At 37.6% G+C, this 23,084-nt stretch overlaps 1 long non-coding RNA gene across 5 annotated transcripts in view; it reads left to right on the forward strand.

Annotated features, from left to right (window-relative positions):
- LOC137141903 (uncharacterized) overlaps positions 1–23,084 on the forward strand; it is an 83,299-nt gene that overhangs the window by 54,224 nt on the left and 5,991 nt on the right. For 3 of the 5 annotated variants that reach the window (XR_010916774.1, XR_010916775.1, XR_010916776.1), the window contains 2 exons: positions 20,878–20,945; positions 22,487–22,576. This is a non-coding gene — a long non-coding RNA (uncharacterized lncRNA). The remainder of the gene's footprint in view (positions 1–20,877; positions 20,946–22,486; positions 22,577–23,084) is intronic. The other 2 variants (XR_010916773.1, XR_010916777.1) reach the window with 1 other exon arrangement.

Genomic DNA, 23,084 nt, shown 5'->3' on the forward strand with positions numbered 1-23,084 from the left:
TTTTGTAGTTTTGCAGTTTAATTTTCTTTCCTAAATGTAGTACTTTTCACTGGTCTTCAGTGAATTTGATCCTGTTGTTTTCGGACCAATTCTACAATGTCAGGGTCGTTTTGAATTCTAGTCTTATCCTCTAAAGTGCTAGCCATCCCTCACAGCTTGGTGTCATCTGCATATTTTATTACCATATTCTCCACTCCATTATCCAAATCATTAATGTACTTGGTGTCATCTGCATATTTTATTACCATATTCTCCACTCCATTATCCAAATCATTAATGTACTATTAAAGTATTGACTAGTACTGGACACAGGACAGACCCCTGTGGGACAGATACATCTCCCCTAGTTTATGTATGAAAAGCACATGTAATTCATATTGGTTATATATTCACCTTAGTAGTATGTATGCAACCATGAAAAACAATAGTCTCTAGTTGTATTCAAAATTGCAAGCCTAAACTAATTCTAGAGTAGGCATATAGTGGTGATGCATTTGAAAAATCATTTGCTGGCAGAAAAGGTGAGATTCGTGTAGTGATTAGGTGGGTAATATGCCAATTCGTTTGTCAAGAATAAGGTAAAGTTCTATTCCAAGGAGAAGGCAACAGGTTCCAAAACCAGGATGAGTGTCATTTGGATACAGAAGTGACATCATGATCAATGTAATTTATGGTATACAGTGCTTGTTACTGAGTGAGTAAATCAAGTAGCATCAAAGCAGTTAGTTGTCTGACCCCTGTTTTACTTCTTTTGTGCTATATGGGATTCTAGCTTAATAATCAGGATATCAACAAGGGTTTAAAATACGCTACACATCTGTTTGCAATTGGCTAATTTTGATGCTGGATTTCCTGAAGAGTTAAGGTAACATAAAGAATTGAGAGTAGATTAAAAGATTGAGTTTTCCAGCTCGACTGCTCTTATGGTGTGTTTTCTTTTGGATTCGTGTCGTCAGTTGCATTAAGGTCAGCTGCTTCTAAAGTATTCCAAAAAGCAGATATTTTTTGAGTTATAGGAACCTTCTGTGATGGCTTTCTGTGTAAATAACTCACTTGTTTAACATTAAATAACATACACATATGCAAGGGCTCTCAGGCCATTGAGTTAGATGAAGAACAAAACTGGATTAGATTTTGTCACTGTAGAACTAATAATATAACAGCAAGGTACAATTAATCACACATTTCAACCCTGAAAACTTAAATAGTTGTAGTTGATGGACTTCAGGACTGCTTGTTGACTTAGTGAGCATATAAAGGTATTGGCACCTAAGGACCATTAAACTGATAAATTAAAGATTATCTGCTTCCTCTCGTGCTCTCAGTTTAACGTTTACCCTGTCACCCAGACATTACCCATCTGCTGCCACAGTTAGTAGAAACAGTCTTTCCCAGAACATGTTTCAGGGACAAGTACAAAGATTGTTCAGAAGGAAGAATGCTTTGCTGTCTTTTTCTGGCTGTTGATTAAATATGAGTGTTGCCTGCTAGGATGATGACTTGGATGGACACGCTGGATACATGTGATACATGTGCGCGCACACACAAACCACTCTTCAGAAGGTTTTTTTTTCTGAGCTGGGTGTACAAGTCACTTTTGGTAGGGCTAGGTTAAATAACGGTGAGTAGAGGAAGGGTGGAGGGGGATAAACTCTAATTTTATAAGGAAATACCTTCTTCTTTGTTTCCCTTGAAGTTGATCGTTGATTTAAAGAGTTTTGTATCGGCTTGGGCCGTTAAATTATAAATTATTTTGGCAGGGACTTTATTTTTCTGGGATATTTACACCACCTGTTGTACAGTATTGTATATACTTGGAGGTCTATATGAATTTCCACTTCATTTTCATCTCCTGTTTGTTGTTCTCATCTTAGTTTAGGACTTTATCTTGTAAACTCTTACTGACAAGTGCAGTGATTACTATCATGAATAGCTCTATTGAAGTCAGTAGTAAACACAGCATGCCAAATAAGTATTTGCAAATTGTAAATTCTCTAGAACAATCTTGATATGTGATGTAAAGTGCCATGCACATTTAAAGCTGTGCTTAAGTAATGCATCTTACAAATATACAGTGGATATCCATCTTTCCTATGGTTTGGAAGAGTTTACCAGTTCTACTAGAATCCTCAATAAAATGAGGACTATGTCTGGAACCACTAAAATCTTTCAGATTGGTGAAGTTCACCCTGAAGTATGGTGTTTTTGCTAAAATGAATGTTACCATAGGCCAGCATTTACAAAAATTAGATTAATTAATAATAAATAAATTAGGCACCAGCCTGATTTTTCAAAAGCGCTGAGTACTCAGCACTCCCATTCAAGTCAATAGGTGGTGTTGGATATTCAGCACTTCTGAAATCAGGTGAGTGTCTGAATATGAATATGGAGTCTAACTTTAGGTTCCTGAGTTTTTTAAAATCTTTGCTGTAGTATGTTGCGATATTCAGCTTTCTACTAAGTATATACTTAGAAAAATTGTACTTACTTTGCCACTTTCGGTTTTGTCGTTCCTTCTTTCCCTTCTTTCAGTCCACTTTTCCTGTTCTTGTATCTCTTGTATATCTTACCCTATTTTTTTTTTCATTGTGGTATTGTGTTCTTTTCCTCCATCATGTTTCTAATCTCTCTCTCTCTTCCTTTTCCCAATAATATTTCCCTAATTTCCAAGACTCCTTAACCTGTTGATTCTCCCACTACTTCCCTTATCCAAAGTAGTTCCTGAGTGTTTTCCTCCTCTTCTTATCTCTCTTATGCCCCAGTCATGCACAGTCAGTGTGCTACCTACCTAAAACCACAAGTCATGTACATCCATCCCCTGACAACTAGTGGTGATAGGTCTTTGCAGCTCAAAAACCAAAAGGGAAGACAAAGGCTTAGAAAGTCCAAAGAGCAGGAGCTTTGTTATCTTATGGAGGAGAAAGGGGCCCTGTGGCATTTTGTTTCTTGTGGATTTCACACTTTGAAATCTTCCTACTTTATCTTTAATGCATTCTGAATTGGACATGTCAGATATTCAGAAGAGTACCTTATGATAAAGGTGCAATACTCAGGACTGTTGGCAAGAGACAGAATTTTATTTCCTGGCCCCAGTCTCAGGACATGGATGAGAATTATAAAAGAATATATCCAGTCAAATTATATGGATCAGCATCCACTGCCTCCAAAGGGTACTGTTACAGAGCCCATTGGTTAAAAGCTTGTTTGCTCAGTGGCAGGAATGTAGTTACCATAAGTTTTCATTTAGAGATGTAATGAAATATCTGCAGTATATTTATGAAGACTAGAAAAGTTTATATATATATATATTTGAGCATTTATGAATAAAAATAGCAGCCTGTGTGATAATTTGATTTTTTTCTTTGGTGACTTAGTGGCAAATAATGTCAAAACAAAGAAGGGGAATCTGATTAAACTTGTTCCTTCATTTGAAGCTAATGCAAGTAGGAACTTGCACACCACTGCAAAATAATTATTTTTTTAAAAGCAAATATTAGCTATAATAGCAAAAGAATTGTTAAAAGGTGTTAGAATAGGCTGAATGTTCAAAACTCAAGGTAAGTAGTAAAGATATAGTCAGATTTATTTGAAAGTAATGTGATGGACATTTATATTTTTGGAAGCAGAGAAGCCACTTTGATGGTACCAGATGGTGAATTGCATTGTAATTTCTACAGCCTCCTCTCTTAAGACACTGCCCCACCATAAATTCAAATGTCTTAAGTAAGAGCTGAATAAGTGGCCTGATCTTAGAAAAAGGTTGAGCACCCAACAGCTCCTTTAGTAGTTCCCATTGATCCTCAATGGCAGTGCGTTTCAGCACTTTTGAAAATCAGGTATTGATTTTAGGTGCCTAGATAGGGACTTAAAAACCTCATCTTAGGCATTCAGTTTTGAAAATCTTGACCTTAATCCTCAAAATTCTACATAAATACCTCTAGGTCACTCACAGCTGTCTTTAACTATTCAGCTATTTATCATCGGTGAATAAAAACATCAGTAAATTGTTAAAGCTTACTTTCTCCATCAGGAGGCCACCATGCATCTCATCAGTTTTAAAGAGGACAAAACAGTTAAAATTAAGTTTGCAGTACTCAGTTAACATCACCTGGACTACCATGCTGTTCATGTTGCCCTTCTCTTCAGTGTGTCTAAGATTAATAAATTAACCTCTGATAAGGTAAAGCTGTGGGTGGCAATACCTAGACAGGCCTTGGCCTCAGTCTGCTAAATCTTCCCTTCTCATTGAGAGAACGGTTACAGGGCTAACTGCATCCCTGCCTCCTTTCTGGTCTCTCTGACTGTACCCCCTCAAGTATGAGGCCTCATGGCTTTACCTATCTTGAGATGGAGTTTCACAATTCTCCTACTCTTAGACTGGGCCCTAGATTATGTTACCTGTATGGCAGTTCCTATCCAGCAGTTCTGACTGAGTTCAAGCACCTGCGGTTCTTCCCTTTGAGAGCATGTGACCAGTGGTGTACAGTGACCAAAACAGCCTCTTTAAAACAAAAGTATTGTTTATTTTGCAGTAGGAAAAAAGAATTGACAGGAAAAAAAGGATTTTAAAACAAGAAACAGATTACGTCTGTCTTTCCTAAAGCCCCACCATCCTCTCGTGACTGAGGCAGTTCTAGCTTCTCCTGGTGTCCAGAGTCCAGAGTTCTCCAGAGTCCTGTGTCTCATTCTTGTTCCCCAAACATACATAGAAACTGCTTTGCCACTAATAATCAAATAAGTATTTTGAAATTAGAAATTAACTTCAAAAGCGTCTGCAGCGATTCTGTTCTCACAGGCATGGAGACAAATGCAATCCAGTTGCCCTGGCCTCCACTGTCTTTCTCGCCAACTCAGGTGGTGGGTTTTTTTCCAGATGAGGTTTTTATTTGTCATAAGATAGTGTAATACCCGTAGATACTTATTTACTTACATGCTGCTCTTGCTCCCTTTATTGATCATTGGAGTTTTGTCATTGATTTTAATGGGAGCAGCACCAAGCCCTGAAAAACAGAACCTTTTCTATCATTTTTTTTTATTGTCAATGCAACATTACTGAAAAGAGTGAAAAAGAGAACGCTCACCACTTTTAAATCCATACCAGAAAAAATAAAAATCTTAAGTTGGAAAAAACTATTTTTCAATATTGCATATTAATATTTATATTAATGGCATTCTAATACACTAGCAATAAACACTTTTTCCAGTTACTATACTCCTTTAGTTTCAGTGGTATGTTTAAGTAACTGCAAAAGCCATTTATTCCCACTAATATGATTTCTTAATGGATTGGCTCAGGTTCATGTGTTGAATAGAAATAGACATCTTAGTTTGTTCTACAGCTGGCAAGTCACCATTAATGTTTGACCTTGTTATTAATCAAACAGCAAAGAGAACATTTTTATGTTTGCTATTGAAATGAATTAGCTTGCATTCAATATTAATAATGTATACATACATCTGATTTTGTACACTGCTTAAATAACTGTTATGTCATTACTAAAACACCATATAGTTATTTTTTCTTAGTATTAGAGCAGAAGCAAACTCCTCCTCTCAGACATATTTTACACTTTTTCCTTCCCCAGCAAATATTGAAAGATGATATAATTTGAAGCAGTGCTTGATGAGCTGGAGTGGCTCCATATTGACTTTTATTTAAAATATCAAAATAGGAAATTCTGCTGAGATTAAATTTCTCAATTCTGAGGGTGTCTTGCAGACGAAAACATAGAAGGCAGCTGTAATAAGGGTCTGACACCCAGGACTTCTGGTAAGAGAGAGAACTTTATTTCCTGGCCCTTGCATGGGTCAGGATTATAAAAAGTTAATATCCCTGTCACAAACAGGGATCAGTATTCACTAAGTCCAGTGGCTACAGCCCCACTGAGCACTTAAATAATTACAGAAGTTATATAACCAATCACTATTGAAAACACTCACTACCCTCTTTCAATTATTGAAATTACAGGAAGTTAAATCTGGTCTAAATTGTGGCATCCTTTCTAAGAAATGAAAGGTGACAACATCACTTTTCTCATGAAGGCATCTGACACTGTACAATTACTATGCAATTATGATTGAGCTATTTTAGCCTTTGTGATTGCAGATTAGATCTGTAAAACTTGGTTTTGAGATAATTACAACATCCCTGTAATGTATTTTATTATAAATTAATGATCATAGAATTATAGAAGATTAGGGTTAGATGGGACCTTAGGAGGTCATCTAGTACAACCTCCTGCTAGCAGGACCGACTCCAACTAAATAATCCCAGCCAGGGCTTTGTCAAGCCAGGCCTTAAAAACCTCTAAGGATGGAGATTCTTCCACTTCCCTAGGTAACCTATTCCAGTACTTCACCACCCTCCAAGTGAAAAAAGTTTTTCCTAATATCCAACCTAGACCTTCCCCACTGCAACCTGGGACCATTGCTCCTTGTTCTGTCATCTGCCACCACTGAGAACAGCCTAGATCCATCCTCCCTGGAACCCCCTTCAGGTACTTGGAGGCCACTATCAAATCCCCCTCCTGACTTTTCTCTTCTGCAGACTAAACAAGCCTAGTTCCCCCAGACTCTCCTCATAAGTCATGTGCTCCAGCCCCCTAATCGTTTTTACTCTGCTGGACTCTCTCCAATCTGTCCACATCCTTCCTGTAGTGAAGGGCCCAAAACTGGACAAATGTGGCCTCACCAGTGCTGAATAGAGGGAAATAATCACTTCCCTTGATCTGATGCCAATGCTCCTACTAATGCAGCCCAATATGCTATTAGCCTTCTTGGCAACAAGGGCACACTGTTGATTCATATCCAGCTTCTTGTCCACTGTAACCTCCAGGTCCTTTTCTGCAGAACTGCTGCCTAGCCAGTCGGTCCCCAGTCTGTAGGAGTGCATGGGATTCTTCTGTCCTAAGTGCAGGACTCTGCATTTGTCCTTGTTGACCCTCATCAGATTTCTTTTGTCCCAATCCTTCTCCAGTTTGTCTAGGTCATTCGGTATCCTATCCCTATCTTCGAGCATATCTACCACTCCCCCTAGTTTAGTGTCAAATGCAAATTTGCTGAGGGTGCAATCCACTCTATTCTCCGGTTCATTAATGAAGATGTTGAATAAAATTGGCCCCAGGACTGACCCCTGGGGCACTCCGCTTGTGACCAGCTGCCAACTAGACATTGAGCAGTTGTTCACTACCTGTTGAGCCTGATGATCTAGCTAGCTTTCTGGTTGTCTTATAGTCCAACCTATACTACTTTAACTTGCTGGCAAAAATACTGTGGTAGACAGTATCAAAAGCTTTGCTAAAGTCAAGGTATATCATGTTCATCACTTTTCCCAGATCCGAAGAGCCAGTCATCTCATCGTAGTAGGCAATCAGGTTGGTCAGGTATGACTTGTCCTTGATGAATCCATGTTGACTGTTCCTGATCACCTTCCTCTCTTCCACATGCCTCAAAATGGATTCCTTGAGGACCTGCTCCATGATATGTACTTTCAACATTAGCTCCATCTTAACATAGTTTTTCTCTTGGAATCTTCATGTTTTATTTTTTACTTAATGACTAAAAATTGTATGTGAACACTAAACAAGAAACTCAAAAATGTTGTAATGATATTTCTGATAATTTGAAGATATGTAGCAGACAGCAGTTCCATCAAACATTGATGCTCAAGGCTATCATGTGGTCACATAATCTTTAAAGAGCAATGAGAATTGTGCCACATAATGTATCATTGAGAACGCTTGACACATGGGTCCAGTCTGCCTCATACTGATGAGCCATTACAACCAATAGAATTGTTGAAGGCAAATTGAGTGTAGAAGAAGAGTGGTGATTAGTTCATGTCACAGTGGCCCCACTTAAGGTACTTATCCTGCCTGTAGTCTGTATAATCATTATTGAGGTGCCAGTGATGAGCTGAGTTCTGCTTTGCGAATAAAGCAGCAATTCAACCTCTTTGCTATGTTTGGAAAGCACAGCATATCCTCCCCAATTTACAGCACTTTATCATGCATTACAGAACACATTTTCTGGGAATTTACAGGTAAATCCGTTAATTAGTTCACAAGCTAAAATAGTAATAGGTGTCTATCTGTGTCACTAGGTGCCTAAAAACCTGTAAAAAAAAGCTAACCCTTAGGCACTGCCTGTTTTGTCAAATGTGGGTAACAGTACTTCAGTATTGCAAGATAAATACATTAAAGGTTGTGAGGTGATCAATGGCAAAGGGGGACATAAGTACCTAAAATAGATGACAAGGCCAGACTAGATCACTGAGGCTATGGCTACACTATGAGCAAGGGATTTGAGTTCTAGCTTGTGTTGATGCACTTGCACTGAAATAGTAGTGTAGATGTGGTAGCATGGGCAGTGGCAAGCATGGGTTTGCTGTGTTGATTACAAACCTGCCAGAACGCCACGGGTAGATACTTGGCACAGCCAGACCATTCTGCTTGAGCTATATTGACTACACTGCTATTTTTTAGCACGCTAGCTCAATGAGAGCTAGTGAGAGTAAGTCTCCGTGAGGTGGAATCACACTGCCAGCTCCAAGTGTTAGACATAGCCTGAGAAGCTACCTGGACCCTAATCCCTCCTAGCTCCTGATCTAGCCAGCCCTGGTTACTGTTGCTAACAGTATGGTGACTGGTGGGGCTGCATTGCTGGCAGCGAGGCCACTTGCCTTTTTAGTTCAGTGCACTCCTCCAGCAGGTTGATGGTCAGCTAAGACTGGTGTGGGAGCCAGGGAAGCAGCTTCTCACTGATCCCCCATCTCATAACATACTGCTGCCCCATTTGTAGAAGCTGTTTGGATGCAGTGGTAATAACTGTTCAAAAAAAAAATCTAAAGAGAAACTGCATCTTTGGGCAATGTGAGATGAAAGGAGCAGCATCAAAGAAGGAGCAGCAAGATCTTGTCAAGTGCTTCAGGAAGAAGTTCATAAACACAATCATGTGGGTTATACTCTGTAGAAGGACCAATATCACTGACCATCTGGGTCACCATTTTGTTATGTAAATACAGGGGATGGGACAAAAGTGAATCTTGTGGCCTCTCACAAAATGGCTTCGGTTAGAGGACGTGCTGTCCTTTTGGGCAGCCTTGACTGAGTCTGAGCATAGTGTTTCTCAAAAACATTAATTGTGAATTAAGGGGAGAATGGCAAAGACTCACCTAATTATAAAAGGAAATGTATGGCCTTTGGTTAGTCTTCTTTGTCTAAGCTAATACAATTACATGAGATGTATTTAAAAGCATGTGATATGCTTTCAGTAATCCCTTGATACTAACCATGACCAACACTGCATTTTTCCTGTCTGTCAGATTGCTTTTTCGCTGTCAAGAAAATACAGCTGACACAAATTTAATGGTCTGTTTTCATGGGGAAGGTATAGGGAGTATACTAGCTGCTTCATGTTTTAGTTGTATTATGAATGGGCTATGGTCTTTTCCATGAAATCTCATGTTGGGGATGGAAGGAATACATATGTTTACAGGACCAAAACAAGTCAATAATGAAGTATAAATACAGTCTTGTTTTCTTACTGCCATAAGCAGGAAAATAACTATGCTTTGAATTGAAGTCCAGAAAAATTTATAAATGGTTCCCTGCTTGTACCATATGGGGAAAGACTACCCTGACAAAAGTGTCATTTACATGCATGTTTTTGAAATACAGTTTCTTTTTAATAACTGAGTGAAATTGATAGCTGATTTTGATGAGAAACCAGGTTGAACTCTGCTTTGTTACTCTGGTATAAATCCAGAGTAACTCAATTGAAGTTAATTGAGTTACTGAAAATTGATACTAGTTATTGGGTGCAGAATTTATCCTGTTGTTTTAGCATAAGGATAAAGGAAAATCTCAACATTTAGCAACATAGTGCTACATCCCCAATATAGGGCCTTTATTTGTGTTGGTGACCTCAGTGATGCCATTCTTGTGAGTAAGGACTTCAGAATCAATCAAAAAAATAGGGATGTTGGTCATTAGGCTATATTCTCATCCTTAAATAGAGAGAGGCTTTAGTGAGTATCTTTTGAGGGGGTCTGGTAGAGGAATTGTTAATTACTTTTATTGTAGCAGCGAAAATATATGAAAGTGCAGTTAGTGTACATTCCAGTTTGGAATAGAAAATCTATATTTGTATACTAAAATAAGCTTCTGTAGATGAATAACTGCTCATATACATCAGTTACAAATTATGTTCAAGATTTTCAAACGTGGGTGCCTAAAGTTAGGCTCTAAAGTTGATATTTAGGCACCGAAATAAGTAGCCTAACTTTAAAAAATGCTGACCACTCAGCAGCTCCTATAATTGAAAATGACACCAAGATTTTTAATCTTGCTACTTCTGAATGAATCTTTTCCATAGCAAAGGGTGCAAAAGACAGAAAAGCATCATCATCATTTATGTCTATACCCACCAACAAGGCTTCTCTCTTCTCATGTGTCCAGATGGCAAATATTTTCCAAACATTCCAACAGGGCAAAGACCAAAAATGTAGGGAGTACAGGGCAAGAGAAATACAACTGTGTGTTAGCAGTTTACTGAAAATCCTCTATCGTATTTTCATATGATTTTACCAAGAATCCCAACATGACAAACCTGGAAAATATGATAGATTCCTTAGTGACAGATGCTGCTCTGCAAAGTTTCTTGCACCTCCTTCTGAATCATCTGGTGCTATTGTGACAGTCCTTGGAGTGCCCAGGATTGAGTCACCTTGTAACCCCTTGCTTCTAACTATGGTAGCCTTGCCTCTGTGGTGACTGGGTGTTAGCTCCCTAACATCACCAGCCTGTTAGCCACTCAAGCCCTCTCCTTTGGGCTACCAGCTCTATCTTCACCTTGCAGGTTAACAGTAGGTGCACTGCAGTCCCCAAGTCCTTTTGAATCATTCCCCTGTGATATCCAGCCCCTGACACTGACTACTCACAGAAATCCCAGATCCTCTTCCCCCAAAGGTGTAGGATACCCCAGTTTACTAGTTTTACTTTAAACCAGTGCTCCTGTAAAATCACCCAGCACTTGTAAACACTTATAATAAAACAAAAGTAGATTGTTTAAGATTATGGAGAGTTAACTAGAAACAAGAGAGAATGCTGGAACCAAATGATTATATTACAAAACCAATTATAAAACATGGACCTGGGCCTACATTTATTAGTAGTTAAATTTCTTATCTAGTAAAGTAGGTTTTCCTCTCAAGTTCAGTCTGTTGCAGAGCTGGCTGGCTTTCCAGGAACCAGAATCCAATTTTTCATGAGAACATCCCTGGCTCCCCCAGATATCTCCTTAGTGAAATGATACAGAGTGCCTTACCCCACTCTGTTATACTGAAAGTCTTTCATAGATGAGGTGAATCTCTGTTGTAATATCCCTTTTTTAACCTCTGAGTGGTTTCAACTGTTTGCAGTTATCTCTGATGGTTTTCCATTGATAATCATGGGGCAGAGTAAGGCTAGACAATTGAGCCTTGCATTACATTTCTGGCTGACCAGGGATGGACGATAACTCTCTCCTGCTTGAATGGACCATCACCAAGATGTATGACTAATTTTTACATCAGGACTATAAACCATACTTTCAGTGTATTTACATTATTCCTTAAATATTACCCATACATATATCTCACAATGATTGACTCTTGATAAGTTAAAAGCTTTCTGTTGATACCTTACATGTTAATCTTTATGGATAAATATCCTGCAAAACATGTTGTTTGTGTAATGAGTTTGTCAGGTCTCAGATGAGTAGTTTGCAAAGAACAGAGGATCTTTTGCCAAGGAGCCTCTGTGTCATATCATAGCTGGAGACATGTTACTGAATTAAAGATGCAACCAGTGTGATTCAGTATTCCTGTCACAATCCTTTGGTTGCCACAGAACCAAGCTCTGTGGTAGCTCTCTGTTAAAGACTGGAGAAAGTGCGATTAGGGGCAGGTTAGGGAGGTGAGATCTCTGCATAGCAGGCATCCACCAGAACAGACATGAGAGCAAGGGAAGCAGAGGCTCCCATCTACGGATGTACTTGTGTTCCCTCCACTTGTAATAGAGACTGCAGTTTGGATCCATGCTGGTTACTGCAGGGTGAGAATGAACCTTTTTAAATACATTTTTCTAATCACAGCTGGCGTAAATGGACTGTGTGAGCTTTTTCCCAGGATCTCAGGCTTAGAGAGTTCTTGCTCTTTTGTTTGTAGTTTTTCACATTTAGTGCTTCAAAGTCAATTCAACTTTGACTGCTTCAAGTCCTCCACCTTGAACCTAACAATGGCCGAGGCAGAAATCACTCTCCAGCTCATGTTTACCTCTTTGGGTCACGTAGTTAAATTTACCCTCTCAAACCTTAATTCTCTTCTGGGTTTGTGGGTTTTCTTCTTGCAGAACAGGGGGGAGTGGGAACTGAAGAAAAAGTTACAGGGAAAATGATGTCAAACCTAGGGCCAATTTCAGCCTTGGCATAAATAAGGACAACCTTTGACATCAATGGATTTGTGGTGTTTGCCCCAGAGCTGAACTGTTCTTCTTGGCGTGCTCTGTGCTATGGTATATTTTGTACATAGACTGTCTTTTTTTTTCCTCACCAAAAGTGGACTTTCCCAATATAAAAAGAATCAGGATTGATATTCTTAATATGAAATGGCATAGTAAATCTATAGTTACAGTTAAAGATGTAACCACTTTTTAGTTAGGATTAAATAATGACACTTATAAAGAGTGTTACCTGAGAGGAACAAAATTGTTTTGGCAGATTTACAAGGTGTCTGTTAGAATATCAGCCCTGCAGGGACTTGTCATTCATTTTATATTTTTTTAAAGTTAACCCTAAGGAATTTTAAGGAATTTGCCTTTGCAGATAGACAAAATATAATGGGTTCTATTTGTTAGAAAATTCAAAATACAATTTTAAATCTCCTTTTCACTTATGTATGTAGCACTACAGAGAGCAATTCAGTTATAAGGTGCATAATAAAGTCTGGTAGCTCATAAACATGACAAAGTTTTACTGTTCTGAATTTTTTTTTTAAACAGTACATTTCCTGGCACACAGGCAAATTTTGATTTCCTAACTAATTTTTCGCTTTGTCCTAAAAGGCCGTTTCCCACCCCCCCATCAAGGTTCAAATGATTCACTATATTGCATGATGCTTGGGATCAGAAATGTAACGCTGTTTACTTTTAGAAAGCTGCATTAGCAATTAGCTGCTAGATAACTGTCTAGACTTACTTTGACAAACTAAGACCACAGTTCTGCTGTGTCACAGTGTTGCCAACTCTCATGATTTTCTTGTGTGTCTCGTGATATTTGGTATTTTTCTTAAAGTCCCTCCTCCTGAGTCAATGAATAGCTTTCATTTTAAAAAAGTTTCTAGCCCTCATGGTTGTAGAAAAAGCTTGAAAAGGCTCAGAAACCAGAAGGCAAATAAAAGGAACTCAGAATCAGTAACTTTAAACAGTCTCATGATTTCTAAGCCCATCTCCTGGTTTTTGCAGGCCTGACTCATATTTTTTTTTCATTTTTAATCTTTGGGTTGGCAATACTGCAAACTCTGCCTGGGCAAACTCATATGTCTGTGTAAAACTCCGTTGAATTAAATAGGGTTCTCTGTAAGTGTATGGGTGTGCCTGAGCTTCTTGGGGGACTGGGGCCTAAATTTGAGTAGTTCACAAAGGCAAATTATTTATTTGGTTGCAAAACCTACATATTTTGAATACCAAATAGGCTTTCACTACCTTAGGTTGTTGTATTTTTTAATGACATGTGGAGTACAATTCAAAGCTTTGAAAATGTAATTTCTAGAAGGAATGTTGAGGGCGTTATTTTCATTTTCTTTGCCACATGTTTCCTATTTATTTTTCATTTGAATTTTGCTCAACTTTTGAATACATTTGTCACAAATATGTTCCTTTAAATGAGAAACAAAACAATAGCATTTTATGCATCTAAGGAAATATTAAGAGTCACAAATGCCTATAACTTGAAAACTAGGTTTGCCCCTTAGATCTACATTTAACTGGACATGCTTTGCAGGGAAGGATGTGTCACAAAGTTCTTCTAAAAATAAATAATGGAAAAAAATGGGGGGACCTCAACCTCTCTTAGTTTTTTTTTACTATTAACACATGCCAGATGTCTCTTTTATCACATAGATTATGAGGCATTCTAGTCTTTTTAAATAAGTTAGTTTCAGTATAAAACTGGATGATTCATGTTTGTGAAATATTAAATATATGCTTGTTCTTTCAACAATTATAACTATATCCTAATGCTCATGATAGTTCATTCCCCCACTTCTTCATAGTCAAAATGCAAATACATGTGGTGTGTGTTGACTTGTGCAAAAAATGTTTGGACTTGGTGGCTTTGACCCTGTTTCATTGTGAGTAAGCTTGTTAAGATTTTATGTTTTTAGTATCTGTCTTACAACATTTTCATTACTATGTATTTTATTAAGATTCAAGTGACTTGTATTTTTATGGTGGCATCTGGCCTTTGTAATTCCTACTCAGGTTTAAAAAGCTACTTGTCTTAATACCAGACATAAGGGAATTGTGAAGTAGTGGGATGCTTCATGCATGAATGAGGCATCATTGCTAATACCCAGAGTGCTCTGTTATGCTACTTCATAGCACCTCTTTTAAAATATGGAAAAGTGTGTTTGTATATATATATGCTATAACCCCATGGGCATGAAGATCTCTTCTACATCATCTTGACTTTTTCAGATTAGAAATCTTTTGCAGTGTTTATCTTGAAAACAAAAACAAATGATTTAAAATATATTGGAATTGGAAATATATTGAAATTGGGAAAGGTACAGAAAAAGGCAACAAAAATGATTAAGAGAATGGAATAGCTTCCATATAAGGAGAGATTAATAAAACAGGAACTTTTCAGCTTGGAAAAGAGATAACTAAGAGGGATATGATAGAGGTCTATAAAATTATGACTGGTGTGGAGAAAGTAAATAAGGAAGTGTTATTTATTCCTTCTTATAACACAAGAACTAGGGGTCATCAAATGAAATTAATAGGCAGCAGGTTTAAAACGAACCAAAGGAAGTATTTCTTCCACTCAAAGCACAGTCAACCTGTGGAACTCTTTGCCAGAGGATGTTGTGAAGACCAAGACTATAACGGGGTTCAAAAAAAGAACTAGATAAGTTCATGGAGGATAAGTCCATCCAGGGCCGAAGCATAATTTTTTCAGGCCCAGTACAAACTTGTATCACAGGCCCCCTCCCACATACATACCACAATCCCTTCTCCTATACATACAATCTCATGAGCCATGAAAAAAGTTTGAATTCTGAAATTACTGTTGCATATTCTACATTTCTGAAAAATGCTCCCTCCTCCCCGTTTGCTATTTTTGTTTAACATAACATCCAACCTGAGAGTCCTACAAGTTTGCTGACTATTTTGTAACTATTTGGTCATTATAAAGGTATTATATCCTGTCAATGTCTTCATTTTTTTTATTCTGATGGGCCAATGTGACTGCAAACATTTTATAATTAGGCCAATTAACTTTAAAGCTTTGTTTTTCTGGCCTTTTTCATTGCAAAATCATGAATTAGCCCCCAAAGCTATCATCTCAAGAGTTCCAAGAAAGTTACCATGGTGTGGGTCACCTCTCAGATTGTCATCTCCTGCTAAACCTCGTGCAGCAAGAAATAAGGTAACATCCGACAATCTTTCCAATATTTCTTTCCATCTTGTAGCTTCTGTTAATATTTGTTTTTGAATCTCACTGTCCACTCCATGTCCACGTGACAGTGTCTGCTGTAATTGCTTCCACTGGCAGTAGCAAGTTTTATGTTCTATGCTCTTTTCATGTTCAGGAAGTTTAGTGTATAGTTCATGCCATTTTTTCACAATTGGTGCATGCACTTCATTTTTTGCCAGCATACTGTTGTTTAAGCCTCCCTTCAGGAAACAGCAGACATGGAAAACAATACAATGCTTGGTTGGTAGCACTCCAAACAAGCCAGTCTCCTGGTATCTTTTTTCTTTTGTTGGAAGTCTTACATTTGAGAAGACATTCAGGAAAATTATGCCCATCAACATCTTTTGACATTGACTTTGCCTGCTTCTGCATTTCTTCAAAAGTCAGGATACCAGATAGAACAATTTTTTGGCGGATAAAATCTGTTATGTTTTCAGGCCACAAGCCTGGATCTTTGAAAAGACAAGAATCAGATAGTGTAGCACTGTTCTCCTGCTTCTTGTAAACCTTCTGAATGTGGTGGTGCTAATGGTGATACTACCTGACTATCGTCAAGCATTAGATTGGCGTCACATGATGCATGTTCTGGCTGCTTTTCTTTGTCATCAATTGCCAGTGCCACAGACACAGTCTCTATATTGAAATCATTTTCATCTTGATTTTGTTCATCTGCTTCTCTAGTTAGTATATTGCCTAACTGCAGAAATGCCTTGTCTGATCTGAAAAACTGGAGGATAGATTGGTGTCCTTTAGTTTCTTATAGTTCCCTTTCTATTACCTCCTTACGTTTCTGGCTGCCTGATTTGTATTTATAACCACTACCAGATATGGCAGTATCGGGTGTGTGTGTGTGACAGTGGGTGACTTAGACACTTACTCACATATATTTTGGGCCTGCAAATTCTACCAGAAAAAGAAGCAGCACTGGCTCCCACTGTCTTATGGTGCTTTGCTTTGCCGCTCCCACCAGCTGTCCCTCCCTCCTGCCTATGCACAAGGAATTCTGGGATTGGTAGTTCTTGATCTTGATATGATAGAGCATGTCACAGAGAGGACCACAAATCTCTGTCTCTTAAACTAGGACTTGTAGTTTGAGACTAACTGCACAAGCACACACTCTCTATTCTAGAGAAGGGCCTGGACTGGGCCAACTGGCCCAGCAACTAGCTGTTCAGAATGTTGCTTGAGACTGCTCTAACACTGCTTCTGATTGGCTCCAGCAAATCTCACAAGATCTGGACAATAGATGCATAGGTACAGGGAAATAAGTTTCTATAAATATCCTCAGGCATGATCTACAATTTAGCCTCAATTTTTTCCTCATGGTAATGGGGGTTGCAGCCTGGGCCGGGTCCCCCAGGGCCTCCGGGTCCTGGTAAAGTGTACCTTTTACCCACGCCCATGTCGGGGCCCTGGGTCCATCAATGGGTATTAGCCAGGATTGGCAGGGATGCAAAATCATTTTCTGAAGTGTCCCCAGCATCTGTTTGCCAGAGACTGGGAATGGGTGATGGGATGGATCACTTGATGATTACCTGCTCTGTTCTTTCCCTCTAAAGCACCTGGTATTGGCTAATGTTTGAAAGAGAGGATACTGCATTAGATGGACCATTGGTCTGACCCACTATGGCCATTCTTATGTAAAACATCCTCTGGATAAGTATTAGGTTAGGTTAATATATATTTTAATACAGATACCAGGCAAAGGATGAAATCTTGGCCCTATTGAAGTCAAATGGGAAGTTTGCCATTAATTTTAATGGAGCCTAAATACTTTTAAATGTCTGGCCCAGCGTGCACAACCCCCATTGATGTTCAGGTGCTTTTGGAAGTTCCACCTGTATCCCTTATGCTTAAGGCACTTCCCAACTTGGCCCCACCCTATCTATCTCATGTATTACCTTATTATGTTAGCAACCTTTGCCTTTTCCCCACTGGTGTTCCCAACCTTTCCTGCCCCTTCGCTCACTTATCCTCTAAACATCCCCATGTTTTTTTCCTGCTGTCCTTCATATGTGGCTCAAACTTCCTGGGGAAAAAAAAATTATACAGCCACTTACCATTCCTCTTCAAATCCTTGTGTTGCCTATAGGACATGGCAATTGATAAGAATTTGTCAGGTGGCAAGCTATATTGTACTCACAGCTAATCTATAGGAAAACATGCTCATAATAGTCCCAATACTGCGAACCATTATACAGAAGCTTGACTTTGAGCCCATGAGTAGTCTCATTGACTTCAGTGAGACTATATTCAGATGTTTAAAATTAAACATATAAATAAGTGTTGGCAGAATGATGCTGATTACTCTTACTTCACCGTCCCTCTCCCCAAACCTTACCTGTTCATTCATTTATTTCATCCTACCTTTGCATCTTATTATTATTATTAACTTAGATAGTTAGCTCTAGAAGGCAGCCAGGTAGGGACTATGTCATTACTACGTATTTGTACAGCAGTTAGCACAATGGGGCCTTTAGACAATAATGTAATGCAGATAGTAAATAATAATAATAATAAGTGAAATCTGGCTTCCAGTTTTTTTTTTTTTGACTCAGTTCAGGCAGTGGCGCTCCATGCTGCACTTGAAGTGCACATGTATACTTGGTCTCCCCAAAGTGCAATCTGGGGTTCAGTTATAATTTGGTGACATTGAACAAAGAAACCAAAGTTGGAGTTTTCTGTGGTTTTCCATTTCCATCTTTGATTGGACTCTCTGATTAGTCTGTGTACTCAGGATTTGTAGGTGCAGATGGGCAGAAATAGTGAAATGTTCTCAAGTGCAGATGGCTATGCCTTCCTTACTTAAACCTCATCTGGATTCTTAGGGGCAAATTCTGCTCCTTCTTCTGTGGATGCAGAAATGCTTTCTAGCTGCAGAAATGGTCTGGTTCTGCTATGCATTATGAAGTGGGAGGAAGTAAGGGAGTGATAAAATTTGGGGAAACCACATGAAGAGTTTTGTAGTAAAGCCCTGTGGATGCTCCCTTTGTGTTTGAAGAACTGTCTGGACTAGAAGATGTGCCAATTTATGAATCTTTTTGGTTCTTGCTTCATGGGAGGGGAGTACTTGGGTTGCAGAGACTACTACAGTTTGGTTGGAGCAGCAGTTATGAAGGAGCTCTCTTGCCACTGCATGGGAAGATTCTTCTCCCCCATTTTCCTCGGGAGAGTTCCCCAGTTTTCAGTCAGGTTAGTAAGGCTGAAAGAATTGGTTAGTCTCCAGTGTTTTAAATAAATTGCTTTTTGTGCACTGTTACCCTGTCTTACTTTCACAGTGATAAACCCTGTGGTTTGCTACCCTGAGAACCTGCAGCTAGAGATAGGAATTTACTTCGTTACTTGTGTAGTTTATATTTTGGTGCTGCAAGATAAATCTGAGTAATGAAAAAATGAAGCCCCAACTAAACAAACTCTTGCACACTCCTTGCAGAGCCGCTGTGGTGTTTCTTGTCTCTATTTTGTTGCAATTTCTTTGTAACCAGAGTGGCATTTCCTGTTGTTAGTGTGCTGTAGTGACACAGTAATAAACTTCCTTAAAATAAAATGCTGTTGGAGATAACTTTTCAGGGAAAATTTTCTTTATTTCTTTTGCAGAAGAGTATTTCTGTTTTTTTTTTTTTAAATATAAATGCTATTAATAACTTCATGATTACATAAGTGTACAAGTATTGTATTTTAACAATTTAAATAATCACAACAGACATGATATATTTTGTCATGATTATATTCTTAAGGAAGGCAGTTCATGAAAAGCAAGTTAGTAACAAAACTTATTTCCTATTTGCACTATTGCTTAAAAAAAACAACAATGAATTTTATTGTTGTGGAATGATTTTACCTTCCATTTTATTTATTTGCTCTTAAGGTCACAGGATAATATTTCACTGCTCTTATGAATTTTATCATAGAATGCACTAAACCTCAAGGGAAACGGCTTATATATAAGCCTCATGATAAAATATGTGTGCTTTGAAAAGCTCAAGCAAAAGCCTCAACATATTGAACTACTGCTTTAAGAAAATCTCAGATTCAAATGATCTGAAAAAGCAATTCATTTTAATATGGTTAAAAACTATAATTACTAAATGCAGCATTTTTATATACAGTGTTTTTAGAGGCATACTTTTTCGGAGCCAAGAAAAAGTCATGTTGACCTCTGGATACAGTTTGTTGATGTTCAAAATATTTGACCTGGAAGTGTAAGAGTACCTGATTGGTTGGCCATGGAACACAGAAAATGAAGTTCATACTGTACGGTATGTGTGCAGTACAACAGGGGAGACTGTCTAATGTTTTGTAGATTAGAACAGCTGCCAGCAGATGGCAGCAGAATGGAAAAGTAGTCACATAAAAAAGACAGTGGACAAAAGAATTCAGATTTCTAACAGCCTAGTTTCACTAGCTGTTTTTGACTGTGCAAGGTAAGTTAGGGTTTAACTGAAAAGAGAAAATGTTCTGGGCATGCTAACTTTTCATGTTCAGTCCATACCATATATCCTTGAAGTTCCAAAGAACTAAACTATATCTCTGCGAATATAAGATTTCAGATAAGAGCTTTAACAAAAGTTTAATTTCTTAATATGTTTGCACTACTCTTTTTCTATAAAACTTCTGACATTTCACTGTTCATATGATATGCAGAAATGTTAATTTTGATTCCCTGAAGAAAGTTCATTATACTGAAAAAGGTATTCCAAACATTTTTAAAATGGATTTATTTTAACCCATCTTGGGGAAAAAAATACTTTAATGTCCTTAATGTGCTTCTTAAGTATATACTTCAAGCAGAATGGCAATTAATTCTCCAGTTTTGTTAGCTGCAAATAACTGTATATGCTGTAAACGTGGAATCCCAAAAGAGGAACAGCAAAGAGTGAATTAGATTTTCACTCCTGATCTAAAATCTACTTGAATAACGTGCACTTTTGGAATAGTGCACAATACACATCACTTTTACATTGTGCTGTAGTAGGAATTTTAAAGGAGATGCAGAAATGCAATCAGTATTTGCCTTTTTTGTTTAAATGTGCATGTATTTGTACAAACTCATTTATTCAGATTGCATTTGTGATTTATGTTATAGTGTGAGTCATCCTTCCATGCATTCCAAGTTAAAGTTTTAATTTTTTTTTTAAACAGGATTGAGGCATAGAAGAAAATTTTCACATGACTCTCCAGACCCATACCCTCAGCAAAAAATATGAAAGGTAAGGAAGATATTTTATTACTCCTAATTGTTCCTTGTAAACACAATCCTTTTTGTCGGAACAAGGGATGTGTACCTAAAATTAGAGAAACTCTTCCAAAGATAAACAAATGGATTTGGAATTATTTTTTAATCTTCAGAGTCTGCATTATGGTGATTTTCCATGGTGATTTGTGTAAAGAACACATAAGTAGAAGAAATATATATATATTAGCTAACTATAACACGGACGTCTTGTCAAATGTGCTTCAGCATAGGGTCCTGTTGAATGGTCTTTAGTGAGAGTTTTATTGTAACTGAGATTTTAAAAATTTAGCAAAATGTATTTGTGGAGGAGGAATACAGATACCAAGCTCTCTGTTTTTAATTAGCACATGCAGAAGATGAACACAAAATCTTAACTCTTGTATTGTGTCACTATTATTTGATTGTGATAGTGCAGCTTTTATAGCTTTTTGTATATACTGTATTTTCTAAAGATTTTCAAGTTCCAGGCAAATTCTTTTTGACAGTTTTAGTAATACAGAACATACTTTTTCCATAACTTCATTTGATTCTAAAAGCATGCTGTTGAGTTGCTTTATTTTAATTGACCCTAAAGTCAGTTTAAACAAGTTATTATCCTACATTGCTTCATAAAGATTCTGTTGTTTAAAGTACTTTAAAGAGGGAACATCACTTGGTAATCAAAAACAGAATTTGCAGTTGGACTGCTGTCTTAGACGTGGATAGTGAAACAATGAGGGCCTGCTCTTTCAATAGTACAGTATGCAGCACACAGTGAGAATTAGGCTGCAGTCTGCTTGCCACACTGCAGATGAGCTGCAAAAATATACTTATTGTTAGCCATGTGGCATTTGCACATATTCACTTTTTTTTCCCTTGAGTGTTTTTCTAGTGATAATTTGAAATACTGCAAATTAATATTAGTCATGTGAACCTGGCACTTTTTAAATCTAGAAGCAGAGAAGCAAGTAGCGGAAGTTGAGAAATTCCATTGACCCAGTTAAATATAATTACAGAGGTTAGAATTGGGGCCAGGATGTTTGAGTTCTACATGTAATGTTTCAGTGCTCGGCCTCTTTTGAATGGCATTACCTCATCTTGAATTCATTCAGGAAAAGAGTTGCAAATCCCACAAGAACAGATCTGAGTTATCCAAGGTCATTGCATGAACAGGACGTGAACAAGTGCTTTTTACATTTTCAATTACAAAAATATGCCCTTTTTCATATGATGTAATATTTTATTCCTTAATTTCACATATTAATTTGATTTGGGTGCAAATATGTCAGGCTTGATTACTTTTTTGGGGTTCTCTTTCCTATATATATTTTTGATATGTCAGGTGCAAGTAAGTCTGTTCTGGGGCTTGGGGAGGAGGGAAAGTGCAAGTATGCTGAGGTGCTTTGTAAAATAATGGCTTTATGTGAGCAAGTGACATCAATTGGAACAAATTACATACTGCTTCCAGTGATGTAATCCAGAAAGTTTGAATTGCTTTTAAGGCTCTTAGCCTGAATGAATTCTTTTTCTTTGCAGTCTTCACCAGTAATCAGGTTTTATATTGCAAGAACTAGGCTTGGTCTTTGTTTATTTCTACATTTGAGAATTGCTACAGGTAGAAAGCAGGTAGGAAAATTTAACACATTTTATAAAAATATTAGCTATTCAGAAATATTTTGGATTTGTAAAATATTTTTCATTTGTTTATAATTGGGTCAGGGTTGAAACAACATCTTCCCTTTTAATATGAATGTTTTTGAAATGCGTATAAGTAGGGACTACAAATCGGGTATGACTTCGGACAATTTAATGTATTAATTATGATGCATAAATATAAACATAGAAAGAGTGAAATAGCATGTTTTGTATAGAAATACAGGTGAAAGTTCAGATAGAGATTTTAACTATGGGCAATGGGGTAATACATCATTTGATATATAAAACATGAAATTAAAAGCAAGTACAAATAAAAAACAGTCAACTTCTGAGTCTGATACATATTTTTCGCAGAATAATTTAGGATTTTGATTACTATCTTTAACATTGTGATTCAACAGGTCATATTTGTGCAGGATTAATAGTTCAATTACTTGGTATTATCCAAGAATTTTCTGACATTATAGTGTACTCTGTA

Source organism: Emydura macquarii, unplaced genomic scaffold (genome assembly GCF_026122565.2).
Source record: "Emydura macquarii macquarii isolate MOO-44397 ecotype Brisbane River unplaced genomic scaffold, CSIRO-AGI_Emac_v2 contig_3122, whole genome shotgun sequence".
Lineage (NCBI taxonomy): Eukaryota > Metazoa > Chordata > Testudines > Chelidae > Emydura > Emydura macquarii.